Consider the following 12366-nt stretch of genomic DNA (forward strand, 5'->3'; position numbering starts at 1 on the left):
GGAGAAACTGAGGCCGGGAAAGGATTGCTGACTCCGTAGGATCACACGGGAAATCAGACATGTTTCTTAAACTAAAAGGGATAGTAATAACAGCTATATCACCCAGGCTTCCAGCAGGAAACAGATGGCATCCTTCAAAGAGGTGATTCATGGGAGTGTAATAAAGGGACTATTTACAAAGGTATAAGCAGGGTCAGCGAAACCAGGATGGGAAAGTAAAGCATCCCGGGGCCAGCCAGAGCAGGAAAGCCCCTGCCACCCATGAGCCTGGAGAGGCAAAGAGAGGGAGCCGTTACTGGAATTCAGTGAGAGCTGTGCCGCAGGAGAAGGCCACGAGGCAGGAGCATCGCCAAGCCCGAGAAATGAACACCCTATGGCCCTGTCCTCCCACCCCCTCCCATTTCCTGTAGGTGCCTCCCGTTGGCCAAACCCAACTGGAGGCCAGAGCAGCTATGCCCGAGGATGCAGTTCATGAGGTCAGCCTGCCACAGCTGAGAGCCAGTGTCCAGTGCTTGTGTAGGTACAAAATCAGTGCTCTCGCCTGGAGAGGAAGGAGACAAGCCGTGAGCCGGGGCACGGAAGAGCTTTCCCCACACAGCACGTTCTAATATGGCGCTCCGAGCATTCTGAGAATTCTAAGTTTGAACCTGGCCTTCCAGGTTACCAAGATAAGTTATTTAACACTTTGTTGGCTTTGTTGATAACTTTCAAGTATTTATTTTCAACGTGAGAATGTGGACCTCTATATGTAAGCTTGTCCTGGGCTACATAAATGTTAGGAGTGGGCCTAGAGACACATTTGGTTTGGGTTAGTGGATCTATTAACATGTTTCAAAATCACTCCCATTAAGTTATTGCCAGCCATTCTGGGGGAGGAATGGCCTCTAGGCATCCTCTGAGGACTTGCTGTGTGGACCCACCAAGCATCGTAACAGAAAGTTGCAGGACTAAAAGCCATACTGGGAAATGAACACATGCTGGCTGCAAAAATGTGGCGCTGTGGAGAAGCAGCAAGTCAGAGTAAGTCCAAGGGAAAGTCTTCCCATCATGAATGCATGAGATTGCAAACGGAGAACTTTTTCCTTCTTGACATCTACTCGAAACTATCAATCATAAAAAACAAACTTGGATCAACTGTGCGAGAGAACAGACCGAATCAACTTTATAATCTCTCTATAGAAAATGTTATAAAATCATTGTCCTATAAAGAGGCTACCAGTGTACACAGCCCCAAAAAATGTAGGAAGAAGTATTATAGAAGCATATGTTAATTAATGAAATAGGTTATTTTCCTGGATTTTGTGATGTTTGTAGTATTTGCGGTTTTTCTAAAAACTTGTCATTTGTTGTGACTTTTTTTTCTCCTAAGTAAACACTTCCTGTCATGTTCAATTTCGTATTTGTAAATTTTTATTCTTCTTCTTGAAGAGGCCCCTCCAAACGGAATAAGCTTCAGGCCCCACAGAACCTGGACCCACGCCTGAATTAATATTATGATTATGAGTCCACGCGTTATTTCATCCCGTCTGTAGGGTGGACAAGATTGCCCGTTTTACAGCAAAGAAAAATGCAGTCCCAGAGACGAAGTTGCTTTTACTCATTCTGATTTTGAAGGCTTTTCTCTCTGGATTCTGAGCTCTTCAGCGTCCTTGCCTCCGTCTGTTTGTTCTTCCTCCGACTGCTTCTACCACCCAAGTCCCAGTGGGGAGAGGCGGAGGGAGACTACATTGGAAGATGAGGCCTCTGCAAATCAGCCTCTGCTTGGAGGGCTTTGCACGTCCCTGCAGCAGCCGAGGGCGGGGAGACGGGGTGCGCCTGGGGTGGCAGCTCAGGAACTGGGCCATACAGCTTTAGCGGAGGACAAAACAGGGGCAGTTAGAGTTTCTGCATCCCAGACCAGGACCCTAGGCCTTCAGTTAACTGCCGGTGTGGCCTAACCCTGACGTCACAGAGTCAGGGAGGAGGCTGGTGAAGGATGGGATCGGGTGTCAGTTCTTCCTCATTTCCTGCAACCGTCAGGCACAGAGACGTCTTTGCTGCTTAGAGCCGGGCCTGCCTCAAGTTTAGGATGGCCACTAAGCGCACCTGATTTGTCACGCATCTTTGGCTCTGGGCCCCTGGGCTGTCCTTTGGCTAATCAAGGCTGTTTGAGAATTAAACGCGTTGCCTCTTAGAGCAAAAGGAACCTAATGTCATGGAATCCAGTGATTCTGGGTTCCACCCTGAGGGAATGGAGAGTCAGTGAGAACAATAGAATGACTTTTTTCCAAAAGCTAAATTTTTTTTTTGGCCACGTGGCTTGCGGGATCTCAGTTCCCTGACCAGGGCTGGAACCCATGCCCCCTGCAATGGAAGGGCGCAGTCCTAACCACTGAACCAACAAGGAAGTCCCCCAAAAGCTAAATTATACCCAGTTTAAACACTGTCCTTCTGCCTTAGATTGAGTCCTTTTTTTTCCGCTTTACTTGTTGTTAAAATTTCCTGTATGAGATGATGGTGATGGTGATCATATTTGCTAGCACTGCTTGAGTTCTGCCGTTGTGCTGGGCCTTGTGCTGAAAGCTCTGCACAGTTTGTCTCATTTTGTCACCACAGGGGCTGAAGAGACAGATGCTATTATATTATTTTTTTGATTCAATAAACATTTTTATAGAATTTTAAATCATTTTTTACCATTACTAAAAAATATATCGTTAAATAAAGCGTTTCAAAGTATTTTTCCATCCTTTATTCTTCATTGCCCTTGATTTCCTGTGACCAAATAATTTTTTTTAATTGAAGTAGAGTTGACTTACAATGTTGTGTTAATTTCTGCTGTACAGCAAAGTGATTCAGTTATACGTATGTATACATTTTTTAAAATATTCTTTTTTTTTTTTTTTTTTTTTTTGCGGTACGCGGGCCTCTCACTGTTGTGGCCTCTCCCCTTGCGGAGCACAGGCTCCGGACGCACAGGCTCGGCGGCCACGGCTCACGGGCTCAGCCGCTCCGCGGCATGTGGGATCTTCCCGGACCGGGGCACGAACCCGTGTCCCCTGCATCGGCACGTGGACTCTCAACCACTGCGCCACCAGGGAAGCCCCCATTTTTAAAAATATTCTTTTCCAGTATGGTTTATCATGGGGTATTGAATACGTTCTCTGTGCTGTACATTAGGACCTTGTTGTTTAATCCATCTATATGTAGTAGCTTACATCTGCTAACCTCAACTTCCCACTCCATCCCAGCTCCCTCCCCCTTGGCAACCACAAGTCTGTTCCCTATGTCTGTGAGTCTGTTTCTGTTACATAAGTAAGTTCATTTGTGTCATATTTCAGATTCCACATATAAGTGATATCATATGGTATTTGTCTTTTGCTTTCTGACTTCACTTAGTATGATAATCTCTAAGTCCATCCATTTTGCTGCAAATATCATAATTTCGTTCTTTTTCATGGCTGAGTAGTATTCCATTGTATATATGTACCACATCCTCTTTAACCATTCTTCTGTTGATGGACATTTAGGTTGTTTCCATGTTTTGGCTATTGTAAATAGTGCTGCTATGAACATAGGGGGTGCGTGTATCTTTTTGAATTAGACTTTTGTCTGGATATGTGCCAGAAGTGGGATTGCTGGATCATATGGTAATTCTATTTTTAGTTTCTGAGGAACCTCCATACTGTTTTCCACAGTGGCTGCACCAACTTACATTCCCACCAACAGTGCAGGAGGGTCCCCTTTTCTCCACATTCTCTCCAGCATTTGTTATTTGTAGAGTTTTTAGTGATGGCCATTCTGACTGGTATGAGGTGATACCTCATTGTAGTTTTGATTTGCATTTCTCTAATAATTAGCAACGTTGAGCAGATAGATGCTATTATTAATCCAATTTTACTTCCAAAGAAACGGAGACGTGGAGGTCAAGCCGGCAGGCGTCCTGGGGGGGGACGTCATGGAGTCAGGACCTGAGCTTGGTGGTCTGGTTTCATTGCACGCACTTCACCATCACACCGTCCTTCCTCTGGAGATAACACAGTTTTTAAATGTTTATGTCCTTAGCTTACAAAATAAAAGTCTGGCAACCTAGGTTGGAGCCTCATGTGTTTTAAAGAACTTGTACTGGCTTGGAAATCTGGATGTCTGAGAGCCACTGAGCTAGCCCATCTGCTTTATTTGACAGGTACCAGGGAGAAATAGTTGAGTTACCCAATGTCACCCAGCAGGCTGGAAGTAAAATTAGACAAAGAGAAGACCTGGCCGGGCAGGTTTTTGGCACTTGTGAGGCATGAAAATTTGGGAATTTCCTTTAAACTGGACAATGGTTGACTAAAGGAAAGGCAGCCTCTAGAAATAAATTCAGAAAACAATTCTTGTCACCTGTGTTTCCCCAGGGACATCCTGGCTTTGACACTGTATTTGTACACAGCTCCAGGAATGACTCCACATTCCTCAACAGAGCGGGAATTCCCGGCTCTGGGCTCCTACTGGATATGCTGCCTCACAAACAACACAAAAGTGTCTGCAGGCACGCTCTCCCCTCTCCCTCTGCGGGGCTTTCCTCCCACTCCAAGAGCTGCTTTCCACTTGGCTGTCTCCATGGTGAAGGTGAGAGAAAGAAGGAGCTTAGACGGTTTCCATGGCAACCGCAAGGGAGAGCTCATTTCCTTGGTGATGATGAAGAAGGTGAGGCAGTCAAGCTCAGAGTATCTGCCCCTGCCCAGCTCCCACCCTGCATGGGTCACACCAGGGCTTCCTGGATTAGGGCCTTGCAGGGCAATCATGACAATCTGACAAGTGATAGACTACCCAGGCCAGGCTCTGGGTCCTGGCAGACTTGGTTTGGGGCCTATTATTTCATCCTTTGAGCTCTCAATGGCCGCATCTGTAAAATGGGGCTAATAATAGGATCAGCTTCTTAGGGGTGTGAGGAAATAAACGAAAGTGTCAGTAAAATTTAACCGTTATCGTTGCAGGGTAACTATGATTGCCACACACTAATAACCATGATTATTGCAATGCAGAGGGGGAGGCAAGTTGGGTTTAATAAGACCATTTTCAAGATGAGAAAGCTGGAACTCAGGGATGAGGAGTGACTCTGCCTTGTTAGGAGTCAGTACTAGAGTGAAAGCCAGCTATGTGGGCTCGAAATCCAGTGCCATTTCCACTCCCCCACCCTGTCTTGTACAGGCAACACACCGACCCCTGGCTGGGCCTACCCCCCTTCCCTGCCTCAATCAGAGACCCTGGAAGCAAAGCGTCCAGGCCCTCCTCCTTCCCTGTGTCACTGACGGCTTGCACCACACGCCTGGACCAAGTGAACACAGGCGTCTGGATGATTGTCAAAGCAATTAATAAGCAGAAACCAGGCATAGTGAATTAATTTACTGAAGTCTTCCCATCCCATAAATTACAGGGAATCAGTCTAGACTAAAGTCTGGGCTGCCGATGACTGACAGAACGTTCCAGTGTTTCTTTGAATGGTTTTGGCATCACACAGCCCCTTATGGCATTCCTGAATCATACAATGTATGAATTATTAAGGTTTTACTTGTGTAATCTATTAGTTATTTAGACGATGATACATTGTTCTGGGAAGACTACTGGCTTTAGAACCAACCAGATTTGGAATCAAATCCTAAATTGTATTTTTTTTAAAAAAAAAGAAAAAAAGAAACTGAAAAGACAAACAAAAAATCTTAAATTCTACTACTTACTACCAATGTGATTTTGGATGCGATAATTAACTTCCTGGAGTGTCAGTTTCCCGTTTTCTAAAATGGGCATATAATACTATCTCCTGACAAATTGGTTGTGAAGTTTAGAGATAATATATATAAAACACCTGGTATATAACAGTCATTCAACAACTGATAGTGTTTCTTATTGAACACAGAGATTCTCACCATCTTTCACAGTTGGTTGTATTTTCACCTCTCCTTAGTCCTCCGTTAGGCTGCATGCTCATTGAAGGCAAGACTGTACCTTCCAGGGTTCTGCACCAAGGTGAGCTCAGGAAAGGTTTGCGTGGTTGCCTTGGATGCAATGCAGGGGGAGTAGTGGGGTTTAATGACTTTAGCCAGAAGCCTAACCATCATTACCCAGGTCAGAGAGCAAAGTGAGCTGCCTAGCTAAAAGCAGCCACAGCGTGATCTCCAAGGCTGGCTGGGAGCGCCCACTCTTTGGTCTGTCGATCACATCCACAGGGTTGGGTTCCTGCAGCAGGTTTGCACTACATGTTCCTCCCTAGTATCCTTGCCTAATTGCATCAGAAGTTAATGTCTGACCAAAACCTACCAATAACATTGTATTTCCCTGGAATTTAGGATTGGGTCCAAGAGAGTTCAGTTAGAATCTTAGTATCTTGATGTGGTGAAATGTAAACCCTGGAGTGGACAATCGGCAATTTGCTCTCATGCGGCACCTCATCCAGAATGTGCACACGTTCACATGTGCAGAAGCATGCGTGCATCATACACACGCACACACGCATGCACGTGTGCACACGGATGCACGGATGCAGAATTCAGGGACAGAGGTCCCAGATCATGCACCTGAGCCCTTTCTGGGTCCTGGCAGCATTTCTGACCTTAGGTTTGGTGAAACACATTCAAATAAATTTCCCCTTCTGGCTTCGGTTGTTACTGTTGCTAAACTAAGTCATTATTTCTGTTCTTTGCAACCAGAGAATCCTAAATGATGTACTTCCTTTCAGCAGGGAGACACCACATGGAGGGCAGGGCGCATGCAGTGATACCCTGAAGGAATCCAGGTACCCAGGGTCCACGCCTCAGGCTTTTAAAATAATAAAGTCACTCCCACCTGCTGAGCAAAAGGGTCATAAATTTTGTTTGCATCTCGGATCCCATCGAGATTCTGCAAAGGCAGGTAGGCAGCATCTTTTAGGAGCCTCAGCAATTGCATCTACTTAGTTACTGTCTTTCCCAGATGCCTGATAAGCTCGCTCCCCTCTTGGGGCAGAAGAGACTTGGAAAGATGAAATGCAACCCCGTACTACCTGCCAAGATTTTGCCTAACCTACCTGTTAGGTTTTCTAACTAAATTTCGCTCCTGTGGAGGTAGGGAGTGACGCTTCCCTCTGTGCTGGAAGCAGTCCAGTGACAGCCTCCATAGTCAACGAGAAAGTCCCAGTGTTGTGGGCTTGCCCCAGAAAACCACCTGCCCCACCTGCCCCAGAGAGTGAATTCAGAAGAACCTGAGAGAGTGCCCAAGATAGGGCACACTCAGAAGCCAGGGCCACGCCAAGGTTTGTGCGGTTGTGTAGCTCGGAGAAGAGGAGCCTCCAGGGTGCCGGGCCACTCCTCCAGTCGCTGAAGGTCTGTCCTGTAGAAGAAGGGGGAGGTGGGTGCTGGTACAGGGCGGGTGCCCTGGAAAGCAGACTCAGCAGAGTGTGCACACAGGATGTTCGTTGAGGAGTGTCGTGGAACCATCCCCCGAGGAGGGGAGAGGAAGGAAGCAGGGCTGTGCAGGGGGAGAAGATGCGGCCTGACGGTCGCCTTGTCACCTCCACAGGGAACACGGGAGCCAGGATGACTTTCACATTTGTCTCCCTTGGGACTGAGCTGACCAGGCCCTTTTACTGTCCCCGTTGGATGCAGGCATCACGGCAAGTGGATAGCCTTGAACTAGCCAGCTCTCCGCCGCTGAAGCAGACCCTGAAGGGGCTGACGGCTGAGGTTTTTTGAAGACAGCACTCCCAGCAGCTGGGGAAGCAAGTCCTCTGGTGCAGGGGGTCTAGATGGTACATCATGGTGTCCACCAAAGGGACCCTCGCTGCAGAGGGCGCACTAGGAACCAATCAGAGCAAGCTACAGAAAGCCAGATTCTAGCGCAGTATACTGTGTTGGGGACCCACCCGCTCCGCCTCTGAAACCACATTTATGAAGCACCTACATATGCAGGCCCTGTCCTCACAGAATGTGGTCTAGTAATTCCAGCGCAGAAGCGCTATCTTACTGAGTGAGAGACATTAGCCTGCAGAGGCGCAGGAGCTCAGGGTTTAGCTGAACTAAGAAATAAAATTTTAGCAAGTAAAACTGTCATCACAAATTGGCTAGGCAGCATTGAAATAGAGAAACGAGAACAGAATGCTGGGCTGGGAATCAGAAAACCTGGATTCGAACCCAGGCTCTGCTGGCTGTGTGAACTTGGTAAAGTCTCTAAGCCTCTCTGAGGTAAAGCTGGAAACACCTGCTTTGCAGGGCTGACGCAAGGTTAAGAGGCTAACACACATGGCAGGCACCACCGTGACAAAGAGCCAGGACGCAGTGACGTTTATTTGGCTGGCTTGCTCTGATCACCACTCAGCCACCACGAATATTGTAAAAGTTATTGTTCTCACCAGAAGGGCCATAAACTGTTTTTTATAACCTAACGAAGGCCAGATGCCAGGCAGAGAACCAGAGAGCCAACGTTCAGTTCCGAAACCTCTGGAGCGCACCAGTTGCTCGGTGTCTGATGATTTCCACGGTCCAGGGATAGGGGAGATTTATACACGTTATGTGGAGCTCTGGTTCAAATATGGCCGAGCTCTGTTGGGACTTAGTCATCCTGACACTGGCCAGACAGCATCCTTATGAAATCGGATAAGCAATTACTATAAGCAATTCCAACACACACACACACACAGAGTCTTACAATAGACAGATTTTCACAGATAACCATCTGTGAAACCAGCAGAGGCTCAGATTAAAAAAAAAAAAAACTCATCTTGACGATGAGACAGAACCATCCACAGCCCGGATAATTAGGAGAACTGAAATCATCTTTGCCACCCAAGTTTGCAGAGAGTGGGAGGCGGCAGAATATTTTTATTCCTGCTGCCCTAAAACGCTGTGCCATAAACAGAACAGCTGGAAAATCCCAAGAATAACAGCCTTATTTTCCCCCCAATTTCTTTTTCTTGCAGTAAAATTTATATAACATAAAATTTACCATCTTAACCATTTTTAAGTGTACGGTTCAGTGGTATCACATACGTCTATAATGTTGTGCAATCATCACCGCCATCCATCTCCAGAACTCTTTCCATCTTGTAAAAGTACAGCTCTTAAACTCATGGACTTCCCTGATGGCGCAGTGGTTGAGAGTCCGCCTGCCGATGCAGGGGACACGGGTTCGTGCCCCGGTCCGGGAAGATCCCACATGCCGCGGAGCGGCTGGGCCCGTGAGCCACGGCCGCTGAGCCTGCGCGTCCGGAGCCTGTGCTCTGCAACGGGAGAGGCCACAACAGTGAGGGGCCCGCGTACCGCAAAAAAAAAAAAAAAAAAAGTCTGCCTGCCAATGCAGGGGACATGGGTTCCAGCCCTGGTCAGGGAGGATCCCACATGCCTCAGCGCAACTAAGCCCGTGCGCCACAACTACTGAAGCCCGCGTGCCTGGAGCCCGTGCTCCACAGCAAGAGAAGCCACCGCCATGAGAAGCCTGCGCACAGCAACAAAGAGTAGCCCCCGCTCGCCGCAACCAGAGAAAGCCCGCGCGCAGCAACGAAGACCCAACGTAGACAAAAATAAATAAATAAATTTATTAACTAAATAAATGAAACGCTGTACTCATTAAACAATAACTCTCCATTCCCTCCTTCCCCTCAGCCCCTGGCAACCACCATTTAATAGCCTTATTTTACAGGTGAGGAGAACAAAGTCCAGAGAGGGTCAGCAACTTGTCCGAAACACAGGCCATCTGTGGCTGATTGAGGACTCAACCCCAATCCCGGGAGTCTGGGTCCATATCACTGCTCTGTACTTTCTCACAATGGTGGCGCAGGAGGTACAGGGTGAGGTTGGCAGTTCTTTCCAGCAACGCCAGTCCTGAATACACCCACAAGTCCTTACTAATCCTATGTTATTTCTAGCTTTTCAAGCAGTGAAGAGAGACGGGGATGAAACGTCAAAAGTAAAAAGCAAAATGGAGGCTATCTTAGTTTCTTACAGCTGCCATGACAAAGTACCACACACTGTGTGGCTTAAACAACAGAAATGTATTGTCTCACAGTTCTGGAGGCTGGAAGTCCAAAATCACAGTTCCTTTTTAGAGCTGCAAGGGAGCGTCTATTCCAGGCCTGCATCCTTGGCTTATAGATGGCCATCTTCGTCTCCATATGGCATCCGCCTCGTGTGTCTATGTCCAAATTTCCCCCTTTCATAGGGACACCAGGCATATCGGGTTAGGGGCCACCCTACCCCAGTATGACCTCATCTTTGTTAATTATATCTGCAATGGCCCTATGTCCAAATTAGTTCACATTCTGAAGTACTAGGGGGTTAGGACTTTAGCATATGAACTGGGGGGGGGGGGGCACATAATTCAACTCATAGCAGAGGCCCTCTCCTTTATGAATTGGTCCAGAGAGAGCAATAGACCCACAAGCTGATGAACTCAGACATAGACTCATGTATATTTGGCAACATGATACGTGACATCGTGCATCAAAAAGAAAAGGATGGTCTAGTCAATAAATAACCCAAATAGCTCAGTATCCCACTCCTAGGCGTGCACACAAATCTAGTTTGTAAATGTGCCACAGAGTTTCATATGAGAATATTCATTGTAGTGGCATTTATAATGCCCCAAATCTATCCACAGGAGACAGATTTGTGTGGGGGTGGTTGTAATGGGTTGAGTTGTGCCCCTCAAAGTTCACATGTTAAAGTCCTAACCCCCAGCACCTCAGAATGTGACTGTATTAGGACATAGTCCTTACAGAGCTAATTAAGTTAAAATGAGGTCATGAACGCGGTCCTAGCCCAGTATGACTGGTATCCTTATAAGAAGAGGACGTTAGGACATAGACAAGCACGGAAGGAAGACCATTGACCTGACTGATGTCCTTATAAGAAGGGAAAATTTGAACAAAGAGACACCAGGGATGTGCATACTCAGGAAAAAAGAGGACAGAGGAGGGAGACGGCCAGCTACAAACCAAGGAGAGAGAGGTCAGAAGAACCAACCCTGCTGACATCTCAATCTTGGGGACTTCTAGCCTCCAGCACTGTGAGAGAATAAGTGTCTGTGTTGTAAGCTGCCCAATCTGCAGTGCTTTGTTATGGAAGCCCCAGCAAACTAACACAGCGATGGAAGTATAACAATATGACTAGGAGTACCAAAGACAAAATTCAAGACAGTGGTTACCTCTATGAGGAAGGAAGCAGAATTTAAGAGGGAGGAATACTCAGAAGGCTTGGATTATCTTTGCAATGTAGTTTTTAACCATTTTTTAAATTGAAGTAGAGTTCATTTACAACATTGTGCTAGTTTCAGGTTTACAGCAAAGTGATTCAGCTATTCATATTATATGTATAATATTAATATATATACTTTTTCAGATTCTTTTCCATTATAGATTATTACAAGATATTGAATATAGTTCCCTGCACTATACAGTAGGTCCTTGTTGTTTACCTGTTTTATATAGAGTAATATGTATATGTTAATCCCAAACTTCTAATTTATCTCCCTCCACCGTTCCCTTTGCTAATCATAAGTTTTTTTCTATGTCTGTGAGTCTGTTTCTGTTTTATAAATAAGTTCATTTGTATCATTTGTAAGACTCCACATATAAGTGATATCACATTATATTTGTCTTTCTCTGTCTGACTTACTTCACTTAATGTGGTAATCTCTAGGTCCATCCACGTTGCTGCAAATGGCATTGTTTCATTCTTTTTAATGGCTGAGTAATATTCCATTGTATATATGTACCACATCTTCTTTATCCATTCATCTGTCAATGGACATTTAGGTTGCTTCCATATCTTGGCTATCGTAAATAGTGTTGCTATGAACATTGGGGTGTGTGTATCTTTTCGAATTAGAGTTTTCTCTGGAGTATGCCCAGGAGTGGGATTGCTGGACCATATGGTAGTTCTATTTTTAGTTTGTTAAGGAACCTCCATACTGTTCTCCATAGTGGCTACACCAATTTACATTCCCACCGACAGTGTAGAAGAGTTCCTTTTTCTCCATACCCTCTCCAGCATTTATTATTTGTAGACTTTTTATTGACGGCCATTCTGACTGGTATGAGGTGATTGCAATATTTTATTCTTTAAGCTGCATGGTGGGTACCTGAATGTTGTTATATTATTCTCTCTATTTTTAAATGTAAACCCACAAGAATAGGTGAGTGTGACTGCTGGCTGAGTACTCCCTCATTTCAAAGCATCTTAGCACACAGGGGCTCTAACTAGAACTCACCGTGTGACCCTGGGTGAGTTACTTCTCTCTGGCCTCAGTTTCTCTAACTTTAAAATTAGAAGAATGAACTAATTCAATGTTTTCCAAAGTGTGTTCCCCAGGACAGTAATTCCATGAGATTTTCAATATATATTCTACATTACAAAAGGGTGACCTGGTCAAATAATTTTA

The sequence above is a fragment of the Tursiops truncatus genome, chromosome 14 (genome assembly GCF_011762595.2).
Source record: "Tursiops truncatus isolate mTurTru1 chromosome 14, mTurTru1.mat.Y, whole genome shotgun sequence".
Classification (NCBI taxonomy): Eukaryota; Metazoa; Chordata; class Mammalia; order Artiodactyla; family Delphinidae; genus Tursiops; species Tursiops truncatus.